The 27,788-nt window shown below is 37.8% G+C and overlaps 1 long non-coding RNA gene across 1 annotated transcript in view; it reads right to left on the bottom strand.

Annotated features, from left to right (window-relative positions):
* LOC138173858 (uncharacterized) overlaps positions 1-11,009 on the bottom strand; it is a 121,803-nt gene extending 110,794 nt beyond the window's left edge. The window contains exon 1 of the long non-coding RNA XR_011171550.1: positions 10,840-11,009. This is a non-coding gene — a long non-coding RNA (uncharacterized lncRNA). The remainder of the gene's footprint in view (positions 1-10,839) is intronic.
* Positions 11,010-27,788: the final 16,779 nt, after the last annotated feature.

The raw sequence follows: 27,788 nt of genomic DNA, 5'->3' as shown, positions 1-27,788 counted from the left end.
GTGTGTGTGTGTGTGTGTGTGTGTGTGTGTGTGTGTGTGTGTGTGTGTAAGAGAAAAACAGAGACAGAAAGATAATCCCAGAAGAGTCAAAAGTCCTTGTCATTTTCAGTCCTTTATATTTATATCCAGGTAACTATTTCACGTGGAAAAATAATAAATCCCACCCACTCCCTAAGGCCCAATTCAAACAATATCTCCTCCATGAGGGCATCTCTGACAACTCAAGATTATACTAATTATTCTCTTTTTTGAATTCCTATTTGCTAACAGCCCAACACAATTGTACCGTGCCATAATGGCTAGCTGACTTCTAGTCAGCAAGACCTAGGTTCAAGTCTCACTCTTGACTGACTGTGTGACAATGAGAAAGACACAACCTTTCTGAGCCTCAGTTTCCTCATCGTAAAATGAGCATAAAGATATTCATATTACCTATCTCACAAGGTTGTGGTAGGGATTAAATAAGAATGTGTGTAACATGGAAACTCTGGTTAAGATGGCAAAATAAAAAGTGCTAGACAAATCTAGTTATTCCACATAAACTCCAGGAAGTATCCTCCAAATCAGCTCCTGAAATATTAGTAATGAAGAAAATTAAATATAAAAAACCCAAAAGTTCATCTCTTTACTCCAGAACCAGGGTTTGCACACACACACACACACACACCCTAAACTTAGTAGAGAATGGTAAAAAGGTGTTCCCATGGAATCCAGGGTGAATACAGGCATATGTGTGATCTCATAGAACATAGGAGACAAGTCATGTCAGGCAGGCTAGCTGAAACTAAGATTATACAAGGAGAAAACCAGCAGAGATGAAGAGAGGAGCTACAGTAAGGAAGACAGCACTGAAGCTGAGTAGCACTCTAAAAGGGAGTTGCAAGGCAGTGCACATGCTACTAATTAAAGACCTAAAGCCAGTTCTAGTTTCTCAGGTCCAGAATCAACCCCCATGTGCCACTCAAAGGGAGACAAGACATAGCTCTCAGAGCAATGGGAGTCAGAATAGGAAAGAGGGCCAATTCAGTGTCTAGGGCAATTAAAAGAGAGGGGAGTGTAAAAATAAGAAACCAGGGTCTGTTTTGGATGAAGAAAGGAGACAAATGGGAACTGACTACCTCACTCAATTAAAGATTATTAGTGTTAATCAGATTCCTTTTCTTCTTTCACTTTCTTCTTTGCAAAAAGAGAAAAAAAGTAATAAAGGTTGCAAAAAATGAGCATACACAATTAACAATCTTAACTGTGAATGAGATTAACTAACCTATAAAATGGAGGAGGGTGACAGAATGGATCAGAAAGCTGGATACAGTTTACTCCACCTCCCCTTCTGGACTATTCCACCATGCCTCTGCCTCATTTGCCTTCTAATTCTGCTCCTGTAGGCCTCTTTTCCCATTTGTGAGTTCTTCCCAGGACCCCTATTTTGGGAAAGAGTCCCACAACATCCATCACTCATTCTCAGGATTTAGCCATTATGCTAAGATTCCCACCTAGGGAAATTCCAACCCTTCCCCTAGATTTTTTCATCTCCTCTTGTGTTGTCTTCACTCTGCTTTTTGAAGCAGAGGATTTCCTGCTTTTTGTTTGTATTTTTAGCAGCCAGCATTTAGCACCCAATGTCTGGCATGTAATAAAAATTTGTTGACTAACACCCAAACTGTCTTGTATTTAATGGCCTTGAATCTATGCTCTTTATATTTATTCTGTATATACTTGCTATGTGGTATCCCATTCCACCCCATTAAATACATCTTTCCCACAAAAGGGACTATGAGATTTTGGTGTTAGTTTTCCCAAAGATCACATAAGCAGTAAGTGACAGAGTCAGGTTTTGAATCTATGTCCTCTGGCTTCAGAGTGTGTGTGTGTGTGTGTGTGTGTGTGTGTGTGTGTGTGTGTGTTATATACTATAGAATGGACTACCATAAGCCATCTTTAAAAGAAACTAAGACACTGAACTTTGCATTCCCTGCAAAGTTTCATCTTTGTCCCAGTCATTTTCTGCCATGCTACCTTGATAGTATTTTTCCTACCCTATCCTTCTCTACCTGTTTCCCCAGAGAATCGTGATCAAATCACCAAGGCCGTTGCCTCTGGAAAGCGTAGGCTAATTGAATGCTCCATTTTTCCATTCAGCATCTTTACCACTCGCAGAATAGCACTCCCTTCACTAGACACTACTTCCCTGTTTGTGTTGTTCCCCAGACAGAACTTAAGCTACATGAGGGCAAGGATTCTCTCACTTGCCTCTCTCGACTACTCTCTAGACTTCTACCATGCCCTCAGAGACCTCTTTATCCTGGAAGTTCACTTCAGACCTACGATTAACACACTGAAATACAAACCCTCTAACCAGGGGTGATGGAGTGGGCTTAAATGGGTCCCCAGTGTCAAACGTTAAATTTTCAGTGTGACTATTTACACCTTGGAAATAAACAAATGCAACAAATAAGGGCTTGATTTATTGTTTGGTTGATTGTCTAGAACTTAAAAGAGATAGAGAAAATGTTGCTGCCACCTCTGCAGTTCTCCATCCTATTGGATGGTTTCTCCTAGTTTCATTCCTCTCCAGGCTTCACTCTGGACTTTATCTACCATGCCCACATGCCTGATCCTTCACCTCCACCTCCTTTTTAAATATACATATTTTTTTAATCCCCTACCCACAAGGAGCTTATATTCTAATGGAGGAAGGAAATAGATAAAAGGAAGCTAAAACTTTCCTTACAACAATCCTGTGAAGCTGATATTTCAATCTTCATAATCCCCACTTTGAAAATAAGAAGACTGATACTCAGAGCCTAAACAATTTATCTAGAATCAAACAGTAATTCTGAGAACTGAGATTTAAACCCAAGTCTTCTGATTCCAAGACTAGTGTTACTATTACTGTTTATCCATTATAATAAGATTCCTGTACTGGTAGTTGTCTTTTCATACATAAATTCTTTTCCAAACTAGACTGTAAGCTCTTTGAAAGGAAAGACCACTCTTAGTCACTGTGGTGTCCTATAAAAATCTCAAGCACTATTCCTGGAACATGGGAAATAGGTGCTCGGTAAACTCTGGTGAATGAACACATTATAAGAGTCAATTGTCTAGATCATCAGTGGGGAACCTGTAGTCTTGAAACTGCATGTGGCTTTCTAGGTCCTTGGATGTGGCCTTTTGACTGAGTCCAAGTTTTACAGACAAATCCATTTATTAATGGAATTTGTTCTATAAAATTTGGATTTAGTCAAAGGGGACCCAGAGAGGACCCAGAGGGCTAGAGGGCCATATGTGGCCTTAAGGCTGCAGATTGCCCACCCCTGGTCTAGATAGATAATATATTATCTATATTACTTTACTAGGGAAAGTATCAGCAATAAAGGCACCATATTCAGTGCTTTTCATTTCCTGTTTCACTTTTACGCCCTGAACTTCTTATGTGTTGCCATTTGACTCCGTCTTGGAGAGTCTAATCCAAAACTTTCACCCTAGGGCCCTGATGTCTTCATTGGTGGTTGCCTTCTACCCCTTAAATTCTCCTCACTGGCTGCCATATGCTGCTTCATGAATCCCCAAATTCTTCCCTTCCATATCTGGATGAGATAAGGACTGGACCTATAATTTCAATGATATAAGGAGCTCTGACTGAGGAATTTCCTTTACTGATGAGAGTATATTATGGAATTGCACAGAATAGAATAAACATTTACTAAGTATCTACTATTTGCCAAATACTGGGCTAAGTGTTGCTATAATATTGCTTCATTTGATCCTCACAACCCTGCAAGGTAGCTACTATTATCCCCATTTTATAGTTGAGGAGACTGAGATAGACAGAGGCTAAAATGACTTGTCCAGGGTCATATAGCTAATAAGTGTCTGAGGCTACATTTGAACTTAGAGTTTCCTAACTCCAGGCCCAGTGCTCTTGTCTACCTCGTCATCTAGTTAGCTACCTTAGAGAGTTGTCTAGGGCACAGCAAGCTTAAGTGACTTGTTCAAAGTCATAGCCAGTATTGAATAAACATCTTCCTAGATCTGAGGCCAGCTCTCTATGACACACTGCCTCTCTTCCAGTTCAGTAACCATAATCAATTCAACTTTGCCATTGCTTTGGGAAAGGGTGTGCCAATCTACTCCTTTATGGATCTATTCATAACTTCAAAGCCAAAATATCTCTAACTACTGCACCTTTCCAGTCTTCTTACACCTTACAATCCAACAGACCCATACTCTTTAATCCAGTGATATTGGCTTCCTTGCTGTTCCTTGAATAGGACACTCCATCTCCTATCTCCAGGCATTTTTCCTGCCTGTTATTCACTTATGGAATCCTCTCCCACATCATCACCATTTCCTGGTGTCCCTGAGTTTCTTCAAGTCTAGCTAAAATCCCACCTTCTATAGGAAGGCTTTCCCAGTTCTTATTTCTGCTTCTTCCTTCTGTTGATTATTTCCAATTTATCCTATCTATAGCTTGTCTGTACATCGTTATTTGAATGTTGTCTCCCTTATTAGATTGTTAGCTTCTCAAGAATAGGAACTATTTCTTTTTACTTTTTACTTTTCTATGGATCCCCAGCACTTAGCACAGTCTGGCTCATAGTAAGAAAAATACATAACAAATTATCTTTTCAGTCATTCATTTCATTCACTTACTACCCATGTGACCTTGGAAAAGTTATTTTACCTCTCTGAATCTCACTTTATCTATACATAGATGTAATTTTTAAAAATACATTCCATTTATGTTGAGGTTTAAAGTTTACAAAGCACTTTCTTTACAACCACTGTGTGTATTAGGTATTGCAAATAATATTATACCCATTTTATGGATGAGAAGACTGAGACTTAATTAAGTGATTTCCCCAAGATCGACCAGATAGAATTTGATGCCAAGTCCAATATTGTTTCTACTCCATTACACACAGACTACTTGTACTGTCACCTCCCCTTAGAGCTGTTGTGAAGAACAAAGGAAAAAATACATGCATAGTGTTCTGAATGTATAAAATATCATAGAATTTCAATTCAATTCAACAAACATTTATTACATACTATTGCAAAACATTATGCTGGGCCTCGGGAAAAATACAAAGGGTATATAAGAGAAATTCTTAACCCTTATAAAACTTACAGCCTAATAATGAGTTTTTATTATTTCATATATCAACACCAGCACCAATGATAGTGAAAGGGGTGTAGCCAATCAGCTGAATCAATACTGTCTCAAAGGAGAGGGCTAACCTTGCACAATTAGGCTCACAATTAGGTCATAAAATGTTCCTTATAGTGGGAAGATTTAAGGAGGACAAGTCTTGGAAATTTTGCCAGTATATATTGAGTATGCACCATTGTGAAGCTTTCTAGTAACCCTCCAGAGTTTGATAAAGACCTAAATTGACTATGCGGGATACTCACAAACCTTCCCCAAAATTTTTGAGGCAAGTTTCTCTGATGAAGGCCTTATTTCTCAAACATATTAAGAATTGAGTCAAATTTATAAAAACAAGAGCCATAGGGGTGGCTAGGTGGTGCAGTGAGTAAAGTGCCCACCCCAGAGGCAGGAGGACCTGAGTTCAATTCTGACCTTGGACACTCAACACCCACACAAAAACACTAGCCGTGTAACCTTGGGTAAGTTACTTAACCCCAATTGCCCTCCAAAAGGCAAAAAAAAAAAAAAAACCAAAGCCAAGAGCCATTTCCCAATTGATAAATGATCAAGAGATATGGATTGTTTTCAGATAAAGTAATCAAAGCTATCTATAGCTATATGAAAAAAATGCTCTAAATCACTTTGATTAGAGAAGTGTGAATTAAAATAATTTTGAGGTACTACCTCATACCTAGTAGATCAGCTAATAGAATAGAAAAGGAAAATGACAAATATTGGAGGGGATGTGGAAATAATGAGACATTAATGCACTGTTGGTAGGGTTGTGACCCGATTCAACCTTTTTGTAGAGCAATTTGTAACTATACCTAAAGGGCTATAAAACCATATAAAACCCTTTGACCTAGCAATACCACTACTAAATCTGTATCCCAAAAGAGATTTTTTTTTAAAAAGGAAAATGACCTATATGTACAAAAAAAAAATCTTATTTATAGCAACTTCTTTCTGATGGCAAAAATTGGAAATTAAGGGGACGCCCATCAATTAGGGAATAGCTGAACAAATTGTGGTATGTGATTGTGATGGAATATTGTCTTTCTATAAAAAATGATGAGCAGGATGCTCTCATAAAAATCTGGAAAGACTTACAGAAGCTGACGTCAAGTGAAATGTCCTATGTACAAAGTAATAGCAATGTTGTAAGATGATCAGCTGTGAATGACTTAGCTATTCTCAGCGATAAAATGAGCCAAGACAACTCTGAAGAACTTTTGATGAAAAATGTTATCCATCCCCAGAGAAAGAATTGATGGTGTCTGAATACAAATTGAAGCATACTTTTTTTTTTTTTACTTTATTTTTCTTGAGGTCTTTTTGGTCTACATTTTATTTCACAACATGACTAATATGACCTATATCAAATTGTTTACCTTCTCAATGAGGGGTGTGGAAAGGGAGGTATGAAGACAATTTGGACCTCCCAAGTTTTAAAAACAAGAATTAAAAATTGTTTTTACATGTAATTTGGAGAAAATAAAATATTAAAGAGAAAAAAGAGCCTTCCCAGATGTTTGCCTTGTATGTCTATCTGGTATACCAAACAATGGGTAGATAGCCAGGGGAGCTATATGCTGTGTTACTGGCTCTCCTCTCCCTGAGCATCTTGCAGACTGTGGCTGTACTTGATATTCTGCCATTAGCAGGGTTGGTGGTGAAGGTGAACGTCAGCCTTCTGGCTCAGGTGTGCCTGTCATAATAAGGTCATTCTAAGACCACCTGGATTGCATCTCTGGCATAATAAATGTTTGTGAGCCCCAGACATAACAACATGTTTTACTTATCCCCTAATTCTTCAAGGAGTTGTAGCTTAGTCATCATGGGCACTCCCTTCATCAGTGCACAGCAAACCTGAGTAGATATTATCATGAGTTGCTGTGGTCAAAACATACATCCTTTTGTATCCAACCTAATGATCAATCTCTCCAGACTTAGGTTGATGCTTAGAAGAAAAATGGCCAGTTCAACCCTGGAGCCTTTGGAGGTAAGCAAGATCTACCAAGGCATAAGCTCTACTTTCCCTTTCTTTCAGAAGTCATGGCCATATTTGCTTAACAGTACAGAATTAGAGTAGAATACTAATGAAGGAATACCATGCACAATAAAAATCCAGAAAGATCTGTCTCAAGATTGAACCCCACTGACTAAAAATAAATCAATAAACCTCAGAATTAAGAGGTCTTGAAGCCATTCAGTCTAACCACTATCTTTCTAACTCCTACAAGTGATCATCCAACATTCAATGGGAGACCTCTAACAAAGGGAAAGCCCTAATGGCAGGCTTTTGGCATGGCTCTGACTGTAAGGTACTTTTTCTTTACATTCAACCTAAATCTATCTTTTTTACAACTTCCACCCTTTGCTCTCCTTTCTTTCTCCAAGGAACAAGCCAAACAATCCTTTTTCCTCCTGACAGCCCTTGAGATATTCTTCTCTTCTCCATGTTATTATTCTCAGATGCTTCACCTGATTCTCAAATGGCATGGTTTCAAAGTCCCTTGCCAGTATTCACCTTCCTCAGGATATTATTCATGTCAATGTCTTTCCAAAAATGGGATGCCCAAAATGAAGGACAATATTCCAGATGTAACCTGACTAGGGAAGAAGAAAGATAGTGAGAATGCACTGGCTATTATGTTTCCTTTAATGCAGCTTGAGATTTCATTGGTGTTTTGCCTGTCATGCCATATTGTTAAGATACTGAGTCTGTAGTCTATTAACATCTCCAGATCTTTTTTGTGCAACTTTTGTCTAACCACATATCTGTCATCAGGTATTTGTGGGATTGATTTTCTTGAGTTCAAGCTATGATGCTTTGGAGATTGGAAATATGGTACCAGCTGCAGTACACAAACAGGCATTGAGGCAAATTATCTGCTATTTAAACCTCTCAAGAAAATATGGTACATGAACCGAACGAACCCTTGAGATTCTTACTGAAATCATATGTGCTTCATCAAATTTTGTACTTCTCCAAACTTTCATCTGGCAGTTGAAAACTGGAACAGCCTACCAAAGGACAACATGTTGTTTGATTTGGTCCAGACTTCCTCTGCAGGGAATGAAGGATAAAATCCGCACATGCCCAGCCCCAGGCCATCAGTGTGCTTTCCATGTTGACAGACCCATCAAGGCTTACTTCAGAAAGTAGAGGCAAATGGTATTATTTCTAGCCAGGGCCACTATGGAACTCCTGGTGCAGCCTTTCCCCTGCTCCATGCTGAGTGCCCTCAGTGCCCTGAGATTTCTTTTGCTCCAGTGTGACATCTATAATCAGCTTTGAGAAAAAGGGACCCCTACGGCACATCAAATGTACCCCTGGCATATTTAATATACACTCCACCCTTATAATAACACAATGGGAAACCCAGCATTTTACATATGATAAAGAGATTATGGTGTGGGGGTAAGAGGGATAATTAACATAATTATAACGGACTTTAAAGCTGCTGAAGGCAGCAAAGAGAAAAGCTTCCCTTGCCATTCTAGACCTTCCATTACTTAGTAGCAAAGGTGGAGCTAGCAGCCAACAGAGCCCCTGCCACAGCATGAGGAGGATGAGTCTATAAATGCTAGAATTGGAAAAATAAAGAAATACTGCCCTTAGCCCCTGCTCTTTCATCTTCCTCATTATCCAGAAAGAGGAAAACAAAAGACAGGAAACTTGACGGGTTAGCTTCCAGACTAGGACTTAGAGCCAGGAAAATGGGGTTCACATCCATCCAAGCTTTGACATTTTCTAGCCAAATGACATGGGAGGAAATTCCTTAATTTCTGTGAGCCTTTCAGTTTCCTCATCTGCAAAATGGGGATGATGATATTCTCAGAGTTGTTGTAGTTAAAGCGCTTTGTAAGACTCAAGCCATAGCAAAAGAAAAAAATATTATTGTTCTGCTGCAAAAGTCTTATTCTGATGTCTCATATGGGGTGTGGACATGACCATAAAGTTCTTAAAGACTATTTCAGGGAAGTACAAACTCTATTAGGCACAAAAATTTGAGTATAGGTCTAGAGACAGAATATGTATGTCTTGTCCACGGCTTATCCTGGATAAATGCAGAGAGAATATTGACTACCAAGTACTGAACATTTGAGGCCCTGGCAATTTATGAAAACCATCAAGGCAGTTGCAGAGAGGGTGAGTGTCACATATGTTGTTTCACAGTACCCACAATTCACCAAGCATTTATTCCACACCTACAATATGCAAGGCACTGTATGGAGTCCTGAGGATACAAAGACAAAAAGAAAATAATCCCTATTTTCAAAACCTTAGAACCTACTAAGAGATACACAAGGTGATTTGAGGAGTGAGAGACCGCTAACAAGCAGGGCAATTAGGCAGTTTCATGAAGGAGATGATACCAAAGCTAAACCCAAAAGAAACAAAAAGGTGGAGTTGAGAATGTGCCTAACACATAGGAAGCGCTTGCTAAATGCCTCTTGAGTTGACTTGAGAAAGGAAGTGCATCACAGGTATGTGGGACAAGCTTTGCAAAGGCATAACAATCAGACATGGAACGATGAGTTCAGGAAATGATCAGCAGACTGGTTTGGCTGAAACATGGAGTCCATGAAGGGGAACATAACGGAATGTTTGGAGAGATAGGCTGGAACCAGATGGTGGAAAGCATTAAATGTCAACGTGAGTAGTTTGTCCTTATTCTTAAGGCAAGAGAGAGGCACAAGAGACATTTAAGCAGAGCAGTGACATCGTGAGATCTATGGTTGAGGAAGATTATTTTGTCAGCATGTGGAAGATGGATGGAGAGAGGAAATAATTAATGGAAGTAGGGACACCTATGAGGAGGCAAAAGTGGAATGGTCTGTTTTGGGGGGCAGTGGGTTCCATTTCAGTGGAGGTCTTCAAGCCAAGGCTTGGTGATCAAGGTTTTATGTGCTGTGGAGGGGATCATTTTTCAAGTATGGGGCACCTGATAACTGCTTCTAATTCTGAAATTCTGTCGACGATTATTCTAAAATGGTGAATCTTAGAGATTGTGAGAAGAGCACTATGTCTTTAATAGAAATAGAGCAATTTGGAAGAGGGATAGGTTTATGGGGAAAGATATTAAGTTCTGCTTTGGACATACTCTGAGTTTGAGATGTCTAGAAGGTAGCTTAGTGATGTGGGACTGAAATTCAAGAGAAAGTCTAGTGTTAGATACATAATTTTTGCAGTATTTGCACAACAATGACAACTGAACTCACAGAAATAGCTTATAGTCTAGTTAGGATATCACACACACATAACTTCAGTACAAAATAACACATATGTGTATAAATATATATGTCTATATCTACATATATGTATATGGCTATATGTCTGTATATACAAGAGAGGTACATAAATCAATCAAGTAATATTTAAAGCTCAAGAAAAGAAAGGAAGGCGATCAAGAAAAGCTTGAATAAAACCACAAAGACAGGATATAATAGGGGGAAAATGATCCAGGACAGAGCTTTGGTGGGCACCTATATTTGTAGTACTGAAGAGCAAGTATTTGATGGTTCAATAATGGAGACTAAGAAGGATTAATAGAGAGGTAGAATGAGAACCAGGAAAGAGGGTTCTAGGAATGGAAACCTAGGAATAAGAGACATTGTTTTTCAAACAATATCAAAAGTTGTAGAAGGGTCAAGACCAGTGAAAAATAAGAAAAGGTCACCTGATTGAGCAATTCAGCGTGATTTATAAGTTGGAAAAAACAGGTCTTCCTGATTCCAGGTACAGCAATCTATCTACTATACCACCAGTTGTCTAATGAGTGCTTCCTGCTTCCTACTCTTTGTTCCAACCAAATTGGACTGTTTACCGTCCTATGAAGAAGTCTCTTCCTTTATCTCATCTGTGTATCTGTTGCTGTGATGAAATTCTCCTCTCTAATGATTACACTCCTCAACAATTTGTCGAACCCCAACTTATCCTTCAAGGCCCAGGTCAAATATCAATTACCCAGGGAAGCTTTTCTTGATCGCCTTCCTTTCTTTTCTTGAGCTTTAAATATTACTTGATTGATTTATGTACCTCTCTTGTATATACAGACATATAGCCATATACATATATGTAGACATAGACATATATAATATATTTATACACATATGTGTTATTTTGTACTGAAGTTATGTGTGTGTGATATCCTAACTAGACTATAAGCTACATGAGGGCTTACACAAGGTACCTTGTCTTTTTAAAATTTTATTTCTTTGTCAACTTCAAACACAATGGTCTGTACCCAGGAAGGATGTAATAAATATTTATTGAATCAAGTTAGAACTCAATTGAATTGAATTGAGTAGTACCATATTTAATGCATAATCATTACAGATTTCATAACAAATTTTTTTGCAAAAAAGGTGGGGTGTGACCATTATGTGAAGGCAATATTACTTAAACATCATCTCTTACTAAACTGTCTTGGGTGCAAAATTAGGATTTATGGAATACTCATGAGTATATGTTAAAATTGAGAAGATGAAAGTCTTACTATATCACATGACTTACTCATGGCAGTTTTTCCTGTCCATCCACTCCCTTTGAACCTATAACTCTTAACTGGGTTGAGTGACAATACTATTAGTACTGCAAAAATCTAAACAACTATACAAAGTCAGCTTTTAGTAATATACTGACAATGGGCACCCACTGAGAATTCTAGGTAGCCATGTGCCACTGGTCAATTGTTGCTCTGTTTACCTTTTAAGCAGCATGACAGAATTATACCATGTGACTCTATGAAAGGTTATAAACCAATTTTTGGACTGAAAAAACAGGGTGTGACAACTCTACAGTGTCAACAATTATGTGGTGAAATACGTTATCTCCTGCCAAGTCACTAGGACATTCATAAAGGATAAAAGATCCTCTTCTAGATTAAGCAGGAGGCTTTTCTACTTCCTGGTGAAATTGCTACCCTTCTGCTCCTTCTTTAACATCAAGTCACCACCCTCCTAGACCCACCATGGAATAAAGTCCACTACACAGACACTTTTCCAGAGGAGCCAGACCTGAATCTCTAGCCAGAAACAACAAAATGCATTTTCTTCTTGCATTTGTCTTACATTTTTCTGGTTTAAATCAAAGTAAGTCATCCACAGTTTTTAAAGCCTGATCAGCTGAGAAATAAGGATATTAAACATGATTAAATGAGATTGAATCTAAGGGTAAGGACTCTTCTTCCATTACTGCCTTGATTAAAAAAAGTTATCTGAGCTATGAGGTAGAAAAGTTAAATGCAGCAAGGAGGAAAATACCCTAAATTTTGAGGCTGTTACTATTTTTGTAGGAAAATTGTATAGTTTAAAAAGCCTGTACTACTAAATCATAAGTAAATAAGAGAAACTTCCATAGTTAATATTCCCCTTTCCTTCTTTAATTGCTAAAAATAAGAGAAAAAAGGAAAAATCAAAAGTTACTCTGATGTTTCTCCTGGGAACAAAATTAGGGATACATGTAAAAATGGAATGCAGCCTGGAAACTTTGATTCCTAAGCTGGAATTTAATTGGCGCAATATAGGAGTTTAAATAGTAATAAAGTTTTTTGTCCTCGGGTTATGAGGGGAAAATTACCCATAACACTTTTTAGATTATCATATTTTCACAGCTATCCCATCTCTCTCTTCCTGACTTGGTTGTTATTACCATTCTGATCATTTCCTTTGTCTCATCCCCTGCCCTCCAAGCATTCTGAATGACGCTGAATATTGGGAAATCTCTGAGAGGAGGCATAGAAATCCTGCATTGATTATAAGGGATTGTGGGTTTGGAAGCACTCTGATCATCTCATTTGTGAGGCTTCTTCTCACAGGACTAAAAGCAGTTAGTTCTCTTTGGGGCTAAGATAAATGACAGGAAGCCCAGACCACTTTCTTTCACTTTCTAATTGAATGGCCGACTGAGGCACAAAAACATGACAGTGACCAGCTTCAACCCTCACTATGGCAATATCAGTTTCTCTCCCCACACCCCAGTCCCAGCCCTATGGAGAAGAAGTAATAAATCGCAAATCAATGTGCTATTAGTAAAGGCTAAGACTTTTGTGAGAGCAAATTCTATAGAAAATCTTTCTGACAAAAATAGATAAAAGACAAAAAATAAACACCTCTCCACCCTGACCCAGAAACTCATAAATTACTACTCTATTACCAAGAGGCATCATAGCTTATTGGAATGATTCATTGGACTTAAAATCAGGATATGTGGGCTGAAATCCCAGTTCTGACATGTGTACTAGGTAAATTGACCACCTTTGAGCTTCAGTTTCCTCATTTGTAAAATGGGAATAATCATCATAATAATAATAAGCCATTAGAATATAAACTCCTGAGGATAAGGACTTTCTGCTTTGTTTTTATTTTTTCATATTTGTATCTCTCCAGAGCTTAGCATAGGGCCTGGTACATGGTAGGTACTTAATAATGTTTATTGACTGATTAATTTATTGACTAATTGCCCTGCAGTCCTCACAAGGTTGTGGGAATTGTCAAAATAGATACCAGATGTTAAGTGCTATGGAATTTTAAAGAATTGTACCAATGTAAGTAATGATTACTTCTGTTTTTTGCTTTTTTTTTTTTTGGAGGGCAGTTGGGGTTAAATGACTTGCCCAAGGTCACATGGCTACTTTTTGTGTTAAGTGTCTGAAGTCGGATTTGATCTCAGGTCCTCCTGTCTCCAGGGCCGGTGCTCTACTCACTGCACCACCTAGCCGCCCCCCAATGATTACTTCTAAAAGGAGAGGAAAAGAGATACTGTTTTTAAAATTGAGAAATGTCAATTCATCATCCATAGAGCATAGTGTTTTGCCTTCTTTAGTTGCTGGGGATAGCAATAATTGATTTGGCTTATTTCATTTTCATGAGTGCTAAGATACATTTGTTGACAGCAGTGAGTATTGTTCAGGTGCTTTCTTTATTACTCCATGAAACTTTCCTAGTCCTGCCCCATCTAGTTGGAAGTCTTCTCACCCTCCTCTGATCTCTCCTGGAACTTTTCCAACTTTTTCTACGAACCTCCACACCCCACCACACCTCTTACCCAACAACCTATCTCAATGCTTTAAACATTCCATTTAAATCAAAAAACACTTATTAATTAACTTTTTGTTGGGATTAGTCTATTTGTGAGGATGTTATAGAGGTTTGTAATAGAATGGGGTTTTTGTTAAAAGGGAGGATGAGAAGGACACAAAGAAGATTGCCTATAGCATTCATTTCAATTTTGAAATTTGGAAGGCAATGTAGTACAGAGAAAAGAATAGTGGATCCATCAAAGGCTCTCTCTGGGTTCAAATCCCAGCTTTGCTACTTACAATAACAATAACAATAACTAGCATTTTAATAGTGCTCTAAGATTTATTTAAAGCTTTACAAATATCTCATTGGATCATGACAAAAACCGTGAGAGGTAGGTGCTATTATTATCCTCACTTTATATAGGAGAAGAACTTGGGCAGACAGTGGCTAAATCTCATGCTCCAAGGTCACCCAACCCTTAAGTTTCTGAGTTGAGATTTTAATTCAGATCCTCTGGACTCCAAATCTAGCATTGTAGCCATTGTACCACCTTGTTGCCTCTACTTACTTATCTGTCAGACTGTAAGCATGTCTGTTCTCTCTGGGCATTATCTACAAAATTAAAAGGGTTGGTCTAGATGGTCAGAAAGATGCAGCTTCTAAATTTATGTTTCTACATCTTTGCAGCTACAGGTATACTCATAGAGAACATACGTGCCCAAAGAACACTCTCAGAAGGATCAGTCATATCTCCATTACTGAGGGGCTGCTTCTATCCTCCAGGGATGTGATGGAACTCCTCCCATCAGGACAGTTTTCAGCTCATCTCTTCTGGGCACATAGTCTCACAAGGGTGCTGTTCAAGAAATTTACCATCTATTGGAAGATAGAGCCCAGCTACAGAAACAAAGTTGTACAGTAGATACAGTAAAGAGGCAGAAAAAAACTAATGGGGTTTAGGCTCTGGGAAACCCCCTTAAACTCTGAATCTCCCCACTTGATGAGATGTTTGCCTGAGACCACAAGACTTTCATTATCACTAGGCCCAAATCTGTTACTCTTAAACTAGCCTAGCCCTCCATTGTCTGTCATCTCCAGTTAGCCTTCAGCTATTTCCCACCCTTAATCCCATTCCTGGAGATCCCATTCTCAGTCCCCTCAAGATCCTCCTTGAACTCCTCCTCCAGACCCTCCCCAAATCCCTTCTCTAGACCACCCCTAGATCGCGCCTACAATCTTTCTGTATATAAGACCCATCTTGCCTCCATGAAGGGGCTGAGATTCAATCTAGCTCAGACTCAGTCTGTGTCAGATTGTTCTGGCCCTGCTTGTCAATACAAGCATCACAAATACTTAGGCTCCTTAAGAGTCTACCCATTGTGGAAAATCTTTAATAAACTTTGCTTTACTTTGGCTAAGAGAAGGCTTGAGTCTAATTCGTTTGGCAGGACCTGGCATGTTGGTATTTTAGGGTCCTGAGCACCCCTAAACCCCAAACCTCAACAGAACCAGCTTTGAGCCCTGCCTCTGATACTCTCTATAACACCTTAGACAAATTAATTACCTTCTCTGAACCTCCATTTCTTCATCTACCGTGTTTCCCCGATAATAAGACCTATCCCGAAAATAAGCCCTCCCCTTACTGTGTAAGATTCCTCTAAAATAAGCCCTCCCCCGAAAATGAGCCCTATTGAGATTGCTACTGTAGTGAAGGTGATCCCCTGCGCTACACACTACATTACGGTACCCTCTGTATGCACCGTCCCCCCCCCCGGGTGAAACGCACGCCACGCTCCGAGCTGCACCCAATCAGAGCTGCAGCAGTGAGCGCATCATCCTGTTCTTCCCTAGTGATTTGCTTATTGAATAAAGGTACATTTTTTTTGTTCACATTTACCTGTTTATTAAAATTGCTGTCAATGTTCATTAAAATAAGCCCTCGCCTGAAAATAAGCCCTCTGGTGTTTTTCTGTCCAAAAAAAATAATAAGACAGTGTCTTATTATCGGGGAAACATGGTAGTAAATGTAGGTAATAATATCAGTAGAATTCATTTAATAAAATTGTTGTGAGACTCTGATGAAATAATGTATGTATTTTGTAAACTTTAGAGTATTATATAAATATTATTACTATCATGCATAAGTGCAATAGAGAGGAGAAAAACAAAGTGTCATATGTTAAATTAATAGAGTGAAAATAGTAATCTGAGGGCATGCATAGTAATTCAATAATGAGAGTTAGGCAGAGTTAATCAAGAAAGTCTTCCTAACTGAGTGGCAAGGGGTCAAAATGTCTAATTATGACTTGATTTATGTTCTGTGTTTCTGGTAGCCTCTCACATTAATTTCCTTTATTAGCTGGGAGGAGGCATATTTTCTTTGAATGTGAATTGCTACCCCTATCTTTATTTGTGCTTGTATAAGCAGAAAAACCTGGATTGTGGGCAAGTAGTTAGTATAATGGATAGAGCACCAGCTCTTCAAGGACCTGAGTTCAAATCTGGCCTTAGACACGACGCTTACTAGCTGTGTGACCCTGGGCAAGTCACTTAACTCCTAATTGCCTTGCAAAAAAAAATTTAATAATAACCCGTATCTGGGGATATGCAGAATGCAGTAACAAAAGGGGACAAAAATTAATAGGTCTCATGATTTTTGTAGCATAGGGCAGTGGAAACCAACTTGACCTGAGAATCAGGATTATACACATATGTCCACCATTAACCAGTTCGGTGATCAGATAAGGCACTTTCCTGGGCTTTGGTTTCTTGTCTTCTGTAAAGTGTAAAGAGTAAAAGAAGAAGAAGAGAAGGAGGAGGAGGAGGAAGAAGAAAAAGAAAAAAGTAGGTGGCACAGTTGTAGCGGCAAGCACCCCAGCGTCTCCAGGGTGTCTGCCAATACAGGTTCTCAGATCTGCTTTGATAAAGGAAAGCAACTCAAAATGAGTTAACAAGCTTACTTTAATCAGTCAGACATATATCGTTTACCTTGTTCAGGGGAAAAAGGTCAGTACCCCGAACTTCAAAATATACAGACAGAATTATCAAGATATTAACAGATCAAGTAGACAGATTTCCAAACTGTCCAACCATTACATCCATACCCAGTCAACATCTGGGTTTTTCAAAGCCGGGGTGGGGGGCCCTCTGGACAACGGCTTTTCAGAATACAGATCAAATCACAGAACACTTCTCAAAATGAGCCCCCTAAACAAAGCCTAACATCAGGGCTTATATAGCCTTCTCCTGGCTCAGAGAATGTAACAACCTTATTGACTCACTGGCCAATCAAAAAGTATCTACTGAAAAACAAGCCTCCCACCCCAGGCTTCAGGTGCACTTTAGCCTAGGGGCAGGGAAGATCTTTAAAATTTACATTCGCATTACAACAGTGTATAGAGTTCTGGGCCTGCCTCAGACACATGCTAACTGTGAGACCCTGGCCAAGTCACTTAACCTCTGTCTGAGATAATAATAGCACCTACCTCATGGGGTTGTTGTGAAGATCAAATAAGATGATATTTGTAAAGGACTAAAAAAGTACCTGCCTATGTATATGCTAATTATTATCCTAGTTCTCATTACTATCATGCATATTGCTCTTTAAAGGTTTTGAATGTCATTTTGTTTAATCCTGTAAAGTAGTAGTATGGAGTAGCAGCAGCAGCAGCGTTTGCAGTAATATCCTTTATTTAGCACTTTAAAGTCTGCAAAGTGCTTTACAAATATTATCTCACTTGATCCTCACAACAATCCTAGCAGGTAGGTGCTATTATCTCCATTTTACAGATAAAGAAAAACTAAGACAGTAGTTAAGTGACTCACCCAGGGTCACAGAGATAGTAAATATCTCAAGTGAGATTTGAACTCAGGTCTCCTTGACTCTAGGTATAGCACCCTATCCATTATGCCTCCTAGCTATATAATCTCTAGTATTCCATAGAGTGAGTGACAAGCTGAAACACAAAAACTATCACTGAATGCTGGCAACGTTTTTCTGTATAATAAGTGATCAAGGATGAATTGCATATGAGGAGGAAAATAAGGACTCCAAACCAGGAAATGTTAGACCAGAAAGAAAGGTGGGCTGGTCGTGTATTAAAAACAAGGAACAACAGCCAGAGAGTCTGAGTCTTGTACAAAAACCCAGAGTGAAACTTCTCCCACATTAAGTGTATCTCAGATGGAGGAATGAAGATGGTTCATGAATAAAATTCACACAAAATAAAAAGGCCAAGGTATGTCACAGTTTGTGCCATTGGAGGAAGTAGCCACATTGATGCTGTGCTGGAAACACTCAAACATAAATATATTAATATATTCTTATAAAAACAGCTTTATCCCATTAAAATCTCTCTAGGGCACTATTGGTCTGTGGTACAGTTAGTTCTATATTTAGGATAAGAGTTAACACTCATAAAATGTTGATTAAAAGCTTCACTCAATATGCATATCAGCTGGCATGAATTTTTTCAATATTGATGCATCTTTTTTTTAACATACCTAAAGCTAATGGACAGTTCTGTGGTCTAATTGAATTAAGACACAAGACCGACTATGCAATCTCATGAATTTAAAATAAAGTATCTTACGGAAAACGACACCCAGAACCATCAAATACTAGAACTAGAAGGGTCCTCAGGAAGCTTCTCTAAGCCATCCTCATGGTCAATGCATGAGTCTCTGCTTCAATATCACTTCCAACTAGTCTTTTCTGCCTTGAAAACCTTCAGGGATGAGGAATGCACCACTTTACAAGGTTGCATGTTTTCCTTTTAGACGGTACTTATTGTGAGAAATCTTAATAAGAGCAATAATAGGTGGCATTTCTTACAACGTGCTTTAAATTGGACTTATCTCTTGTGAACTTCACAACAATCCTTTGAGGCAGGTATTTCAGGCATTAGTAGTCCCACTTTTGCAAGCAAAAAATTGAGGTACAAAGAAGTTAAATGTCTTGCCCAGGGTCAGACAACTAAGAGGTGGCAGAGGTGGGAATCTGGGTCCATCTACCTTGACTTTAGTTATCTTCATTGTGCTGGCGATTTCTGCTTTCAGGACAGTTTTGACTAGATGGTTTCTGGGGTCCCTTTCTCCTCTGAGATTTAGAAATTCCAACTTCTTCCATATGTCTTTGTCTCTACAGGTTTAAACATACTATGTAAAATATAAAAATTACAGCTCATGGGATCATAGATTTTGTGCTAAAAGAGGTCATAGGAATTGTCCAATCCAACCACTTCTTTTTACAGACATAATCATAGAATCTCAATGCTCTTTGATAGCTAATAATTCAAGGAACCTATCTCTTATTGCTTTAATGTAAAATGCTCCCTCTTGGATTTGGGGAAGGAAAATAAGGGGGAAGTTATGGATCTGAGACACAGCAGAAGATAGTGAAAAGAGTTCTGGGCTTGGAATCAGGAGAGACTTTGAAACATTGTGTTGTATGATAGCAGGTGAATCACTCAACCACTTGGACCCTCAGCTTCATCTATAGAATAGGAATAATAATAATACTATAATACCTACCTCACAAGGTTATTGTTAGGATCAAATATATGTAAAATGCTGTGCAAACCTTAGAGTATAATATAATTATCATCCATTATGATTATATTACTGAGACTCAGGAATGGAAGGATAAATTTGTGAACAAATAAAAGTATCTTGCTGTCGTCTAAATTATGAGATTTGTTAGATGAAAAGTAAATGTTGGACATTGAGGGGTGAGAGATAAAAATATATTCTAATATACTTGAAGGCGATTAGGTGGCAGATTTGGAAATTAATTATATGTCATGAAGGAAGAAAGACAAAGTATAAAAGAAAGAAGGAAAAAAAGGTATATAAATACAACAGGATATCTGAGAAGTAGAAGGAACCTGGACATGATAGGATTCATATTTAAATTGAGACTAAATAATATAATCCTGAAGAATGTGTGGATTAAATACCAAATCATAGAAACATTAAATATTTTTATTTAAAAAGAATGAGATAGTATAACAGAACTTTTTTAGATTCAGCTAAAACAGACTTTAAAGGAAAACTGATATCTATAATTTATTTTATTGAAAGACAGAATCAATAGATCAAAGAACTGTACAAAGAACTAAAGAAAAAAAATAGAAAATCCATAGAGAAAAAACATCTAAACACATAAATAGAAATTATAAAAAGAGATAAAATGGAACCTACCCCCCCCCAGAATCAATTATAATAAAACTAGGTTAAATAAAAATAAAAAATACTTCATTTGATCACAATGAAGAGGAAAATCAAAATATTAAAATTAAAGACAAATAAGGAGAATTCATAATGGACAATGAGTAATTGTCTTAATAGCAATAAACTTGAACACTATCTTATACCATATTCTACAATAAACTCAAAATGGATATGGGATCAGTAAGTATAAAAGATCACACCATAAAACCAAATCAAGTATTTGTTACAGCTGTGACTAAAGGGAGGATTCTTAAACAAATAAGGTATTAAGGCAATCAAAAAGATCATTTCAATTGCATGAAACTGAAAAAAACTTTTGCATAAATAAAATTAATGCAGCTAGGATAAGAAGAAAAAGTATTATTTGAGGGAGAGGGGACTTTCCCCACAAAATATCTCTCATAGAGGTATGATATACAAAATAGAAGGGGAGTTAACACAAATATGTAAGATGAGGGACCATTCCCTAATAATAAATGGTCCATGGACATGCACAAACTATCCTCAAAAGAATTTTCACAGTAGAAACATCAATCTGAAAACTTGTTTCAAATCGATATTAATAAGAGAAATGCAGATTGAAATAATTCTGACATTTCATTATCCACCCAATAAATGGGTAAAGATGACGAAAGATGAAAATAGTCTATGTTGGAGGGAATAAGGAGAAATATGCACACTAATACCCCATTGCTGGAACTATGAGTTGATCCAAATATTCTGGAAATAGAATTTGAAATCATATCTTGAAAATATCCCATATCTATTGTCCCAGAGATTTGAGACATAGACCAAGGATATTTTTTTAAGTTTCCATATGCATCAAAATACTTTAATAATTTGATAATACCAAAGAACTAAAAACAATAAGTGTCCATTAACCAAGGAATAGGTAGGCAAATTTTAGTGCATAAATGCCATTGAATATTCATGTAATAAAAAACAATGATATTTACTGAGGTTATTCTTAAATAAGCATTTATTGAATGCCTAAAATGTATCAGATGCTATGCTAAGCACTTCACAAATATTATCTGATTTTTATGGTCACCACAACTTTGGGAGGTAGATGCTATTACTATCTTTTTAGAGATGATGAAACTGAGGCAGGCAAAGGTTAAATGACTAGCCCAGAGTCACACAACTATCTTAGGCAGGATTTGAACTTAGATCTTCCTGATTCAAATGAAAAGCTCTATCTACTGCAGCACCCTTCTGAGAGATCATGATTTCAAGCCTCATAAAAGAGCAACCACGAATTCCAAGAGAGATTAATTCAAGGAAGTACCAGCGACTGAAAGCAGATGCATAGGTCATGTTAAGGTCGAAAAGGATCCATGCTATGTTATCTTCCCAACTGGCTTTCTCTCCTGATGTTATTATGGAATGGAGTTGATCTCATGTTCTTGAGACCATGCTAACACAGGACCTCTTCTTGCAGCCTTTACAAAGCTAGAAAGACTGAATTTAAAGTACCATTGATGGCTGAATATCTGCCACTAGAGGACCAGCTTAAGTCAGGTAAAGCTCATCAACTAAACATTTACTATCAAGTGAGGGATTTGACTGGTCAAAATAGTTCACAACTAATCATATATTTATTAAGGAATAGAGGGTTCTTTTGCCCTGCACTGCTGGACTGCGTTCCCATATTGACAAAATAATGAATCATGATTATGGAATAGTTGCAGCACAAAGAAGTGATTGCTGAAAACAGAAACATACTTAATAGAAGAACCTAAGACAAATGAGGTTCAGGCTGAGAAGACACTTGCAATAAAGAGGTTGGCATGCTGCAGTTATCATCATTCATCAAACACCAATAATTTCTTGGGCAGAGAAGTAGAGAAACGATAGAGAGGAAAAGAGGAAGGGGGAGAAAAAAAGGAGGGAGAAAGAGAAAGAAGGAAGATAAGGAGAGAAATACAGAGGAGGGAAAGAGAGGAAAAGGACATAAAAGGGATGGAAAAGGGAATTGAATAAAGAGAGAGGAGGAAAAGAGTGAAATGGGAAGGGAGAGATTCAAAAAGGAGGTAGTGAGAATATGGGAGAGTAGAAAAAAGAGAAAGATGGCAAAGGAGGAAGATAAAAGAGAGGGGAAGAAAGAAAGAGGAAGAGAGATAAAAAAGAGAGAATAAAAAAAGAAGGGGAAGAGGGTAGGAAAGAGGAAATACAGACAAAGAGAGACAAAGATGTAGAGAGAGAGAAAGAGAAAGAGAATATGAATGAGAATTGGACATGAGAACTACACCAATGGTCAATGTTAAAATTGCTATCTTTCTTTAGATAAAGAGACCTTTCATTTAAAAGTACATATCACTCCCTGTCGATAAAACTGATAAATTTATACAGCCAAGTCATCACCCTGTCTTAGCTTGAAGTAAAGAGCTCTGTTATTGTGATTCAGAGCTACAGTGTTCTACCTCTCTATTACATTACCCTCCCCATCCCCTCTCTCCATAATCATGCTGCCCATCCACGTTATAACACTGCAAATTCTTGGCTCCCAGGCATCTTCTATTATGAGCACATTCTATTCATTTATTTAAACCTTGGCTTGCCGGGAGAGTCTCATGAGATAAACCATCTTATATTCATAAGGGTCCAGGTATAGCAGGAAATGCATTCATTCTAAATATCAGTGCCATCAAGCTAATGCTTTCAAGCAAAGCTAAGAGCATTTCCTCAAACATAAGAAATCAGAAAATCTACAATGGGAACATAATGTTAATATCTCTGTTAAAATAATTTCTCATATTTCTTAAAAATAAATATATCAAACTGCCATTCACAGAACCAGCAGTCAACAGTCTTTATTCATTAAGAGTTGGGGAGAGAACAACCTTGGTGCAGGAAAACAAGACTTTTTGCTCAACAGAGGGATAATCTGGGGAAAGTTAATAATAAGAATGGACCAAAATTATGAAGTCTCATGATTATGAGAACATGGTGGAAAGACCACTATATTCGAAATAAGAAAGTTCAGTCCTCCTGCTTATTAGCTTTGTGAATTTAAACTCTCCTGTTCCCATTTGCTAGTTGGGGCAGCTATTGGAGCAGTGGATAGAACTCCAGGTCTGGAGTCAGTAAGATCTGAGTTAAAATCTGGCCTCAGAAATTTGTTAACTCTGTGATCTTGGGAAAGTAATTTTTCCTCTGATTGCATCAATTTCCTCAACTGTAAAATGGGACAGGAATAATAATAACACCTACCTCCCAGGGTTGCTGAAAGGATCAAATAAGATAATGTTTATAAAGCACTTTTCACAGTGTCTGGGACATAGTAGGCACCTATATAAGTGTGAGCTATTCTTGCTAATCTATCAATGATAAAAATTATTAGATGACCTTAATGTTTTAATATTCTATGACAGTAGGCAGCCTTCCAACTCTGGTATTTTATGTTCTATGATTCTAAAGTCCTATCAAGCTTTAATAGTCTTATGTTCAGTGATTCTAAGACCTTTTTTGGCCCTGACCATTGTTGGTTTTATATTGTCAGGTAAAGAAAGTTTGTCATCTTGGAGAAATAATTCATTCATAACTTTGAATGTCCTGATTTTTCCTGATCTCTGTCCCTCCCATCATTATTCAAAATGTGGTCGTGTCAGAGCAGAGGAGATTAAAGTTATTTGACTCTCTTACTTTAAGAAATCAAGAAGAGCTATGTCCTTAATGGAATGCATATTGATAGTTGAATGGATCTTTTACTTTAAAACATTTACAAACATTTTGGAGCATAATTCACTTAATAGACATATTTACTCTAAAGCAGTCATCATTGGTTATTGAGTTTAATGAAATAATATGTGTAAAGTACTTTGTAAAGTGCTATATGTATTTGTAATTGTTATTTTATTATCATTATTATGTAAATAATAATTTTCACTTGCTCATTAAATTATATACTCTTTGAAGGGCCTTTTAAAAGTGTTTGAGCCTTCAGTGAAAAAAGTGAATCAAGATAAAGACAATAAAATGATCAAATAATGAAAGTAGCTGACATTTACCTACTGCTTTGTAGTTTACAAAGTATTTTATAGATATTATCTCACTCGATCTTTACATTAGGCCTGTGAGTTGAAGTTACCTTTTGCATTCTAGTGCAGATATTATCTCCATTTTATGAATGAAAGTAATGGCAAGCAAAGTAGTACTTTGCTCTTTGTTTCAGTTATTCAAGTACTTAGGGGTAGAATGTAATGGCCAGCAAAGTACTACTTTGTTCTTTATTTCCTCTATTCAAGTGTCTTTGAGCTGCCCTGCCTGTGATTATATCAAGTCTTTGTAAGAAATAGTATACAATGTGTTGCTCTTAATAGGCCTAAGGGAGTTTGGAGACCTTCCCTGCCTTTAATAGACCTAACCATCACATGGAGCCCACAGTGGGAGGACCTTGTCAAAATAGCAGACCAGGAAGGACATAATAGGAAGGGTGGAACAGGAAGGAGCAGGAAAGATAAAAGAGTGAGCATGAGGTGGGACCAAGCAGAACTGAGAGTGAAAGAATGTTTGTGATTTCAGCATTCTGTATTTTGGTCTGTCAGACGAAAGCCTTGTCTGTTGTTTTTAGAGAGAAGTCCTAAAAGAGGACTTTACTGTTGATCCAGAAGACCTGAAAAAGGACTTTACTGCTGTTTACAGAAGTCCTGAAAGAGCACCTTTACTACTGTTTAGAAAAGTCCTAGGACTTTACTGCTGATTTGTGTTTGATTTATCAGACAGAAGCTTTGTCTACTGGTATGTGACAGAAAGTGAATTGAGAAGATGATAGTGCCAGCAATGTGCGTGAATATTATTGTAACTCTACTAATCTTAATGTGTGTAAATATTGTTGTGGCTCTGTTACACTCTGACTTCCCAGAAACAAAAACTGTGAAAGGTTTGGAGTAGGCTAGAGGACCATGAGCTGCCATAGGAGAGCTGCCTACCTATTGAATCCAGGCAAGAGCTGGAAGCTTGGATGAGGAGCCATGGAGTTTGGAAGTCAGCCTCCACTTAAGATGACAGGACCTTTATTTGGGTATTTAGTGCTGACTGATGGGATTATGACTTACTCTGACCTAGGGGCGAATAGCCTTTGTACTTTCCACTACCACTTGGGGATAATCAGTGTAAGGATGATTACCCCTTAAGGATAATTGGATTAAGGATGATTAGAAGCCAACCTCCAATCAAGATGAAAGAAGACTTTAGATGGGTAGTTTATATTGATTGAGGAGATTGTAACTTACTGAATGATATGTTTTGTTTAAGATTATGTGACCACATTAGTAATAAGTTGATATGTTAGATTGTTGTGAATGTTGTGCTTCATTTTCTTGAATGTTTTGTTTTAGTTTATTGCTGAATAAATAGAGAGTTCACCATACTATGTGATTAGATCTTTAAAGTTATTCACAGCAGCAGTCCTCAAGAGAGCTGTTCGGAATTGGCTTTACAATGAGGAATATGAGGCTCAGAATCCAGGATTCTAACTAAAGCCCTCTTACTTCCAGACTAGTAGCTGGCTTCATCATATAGATAACAAGTGACAGAGCTGAGATTTGAACCCTTATCATAAGAAAATATGCTGTTTTATCTAAGTGAATTTGCCTGATAGCTAATGTTTGCTCCCTCAAGTGTCCAAACACTTTCTTAAATTTTTAATCATTTTGTACTGATTTTTTCCCAAAAAATATTATACAATGACTCTAATTGAATATTATTGCACTATGAGAAATTACAGCTCTAAAGAATTCAAAGAAATATTGGTCAAACCTTTATAAATTGAAGAGATAAAGTAAAATAGTAAGAATCAGGAGAACAGTATTTGCAATGAATACTATAATAACGGACACTGAAATTTTCAACATTCAAATGTCGAATAATTGTACTTATCAATCTGGGACTCAGAGAAGAGTTGAGAAAGAGATAGCATGTCTGTAACAGTTCTGTGATGCAGAAAGTCTTTTGGTACTATTAGACATTGTATCCATGTTGACTGGGTCTGCTTAATTGTTTTTAATTATAATTATCAAGCAATCAGCAAGCATTTATCATTGCTTACTATATGCCAAGCACTGTGTTAATCATTGAGGATTCAAAGAAAGGCAAAAACAGTCTTGGAACTCTACAAGTTTGCATTCTAAAGCAGAGCACTGTATACATGCTAGAGTACACTACAAAAAGTACACAAAAGAATTTGAAGGCAGTCTCAGAAGGGAAGACATTAGAAACTAGAGGAATCCAAAAAGGACTCCTACAGAAGGTAACATTTGAATGGAGTCCTGAAAGAAACCAAAGTATGGGTGAGGAGACAAGATTCTAGTGAGTATAGCCACTAATGGGAGAAATATAGAACAATAACTATAGGGGATAATAGGATAAAGGGAGGTGGGGTTTTTTGTTTGATTTTTTAAGCATAGGAGAGATATTAACATGTTTGTAGGCATCAGGAAAAGAGTCAGTAGATAAGGAAAGATTAGAGATCAGAGATATAATAAAGACCTGGAGAGAGAGAGAAAACAATCTTCTTGAAATATGGAAGGGGATAGATGATGAAATTAAGGGTACAAGTAAATGGGTTAGATCTGGCAAAGAGAAAGGGGACCTCTTCATCTAAGACAGAAAGTAAAGGAGACAGTGAAGAAAGACATCTCAGTAATATGAGGTAAAAAAGGGAAAAAATCATTTTGGGATTTTTTTAGAAGTATGATAATATAGGGAAATGATTGACATTTTTAAAGGCATCAATAATATTTGTTTTTAAAAACCAAATGTATTGAGGTGGAGTCAAGATGGCAGAGTAGAAACAGGACCTCCATGCAGCTCCAGCTCCCACCACATCCAATTCATGTAAAAGGGGACTCTAAACAAACTTTGCAGCTACAGAACCCACAAAAGGACACAGAGAAGCTAACCTCCTGCTGGCAGGCCGGCAGGAATAGGCAGGAATTGGCAGGAATTGGCCAGGAAAGCACTCTGGGAGCCAACCCCAACCCTGAATGAGCCAGAGGTTTAAGTCGCAGGGCAGGCCTGACCAACCACTGGCTGGAGGGACTCCAGATCACTAGTAGCTGTGGCGGTCCAGAATTATCAACATATAGATGCTAAGGAAAAGTGAGAGGTCAGTGCAGTGTGGACTTTGGGATCTAGTAGTTGGGAGCGTGTTGGCTTTTCCTCTGGGGCAAGAAGCCCCTCAGGGCTGTGGCACAGTCACCACCACATGGCAGCTTGAGCTCCTGGCTTGCAGAATGTAGGGGTACCAAGCTACAAGTCTGAGGGGGTAATGGCTCTTGTTTTAACCTGCTTGGATCTGGATTGAGGTTCTGGGGTGTACGACCAGCTTGCCAGATTATGTGGAGGCTTCAGAGAGGGCACCCAACTAATA

The sequence above is a fragment of the Petaurus breviceps genome, unplaced genomic scaffold (genome assembly GCF_028583685.1).
Source record: "Petaurus breviceps papuanus isolate PSGF00001 unplaced genomic scaffold, PetGlider_PUasm1.0 66, whole genome shotgun sequence".
Lineage (NCBI taxonomy): Eukaryota > Metazoa > Chordata > Mammalia > Diprotodontia > Petauridae > Petaurus > Petaurus breviceps.
This window is presented reverse-complemented; position numbering and strand designations above follow the sequence as displayed.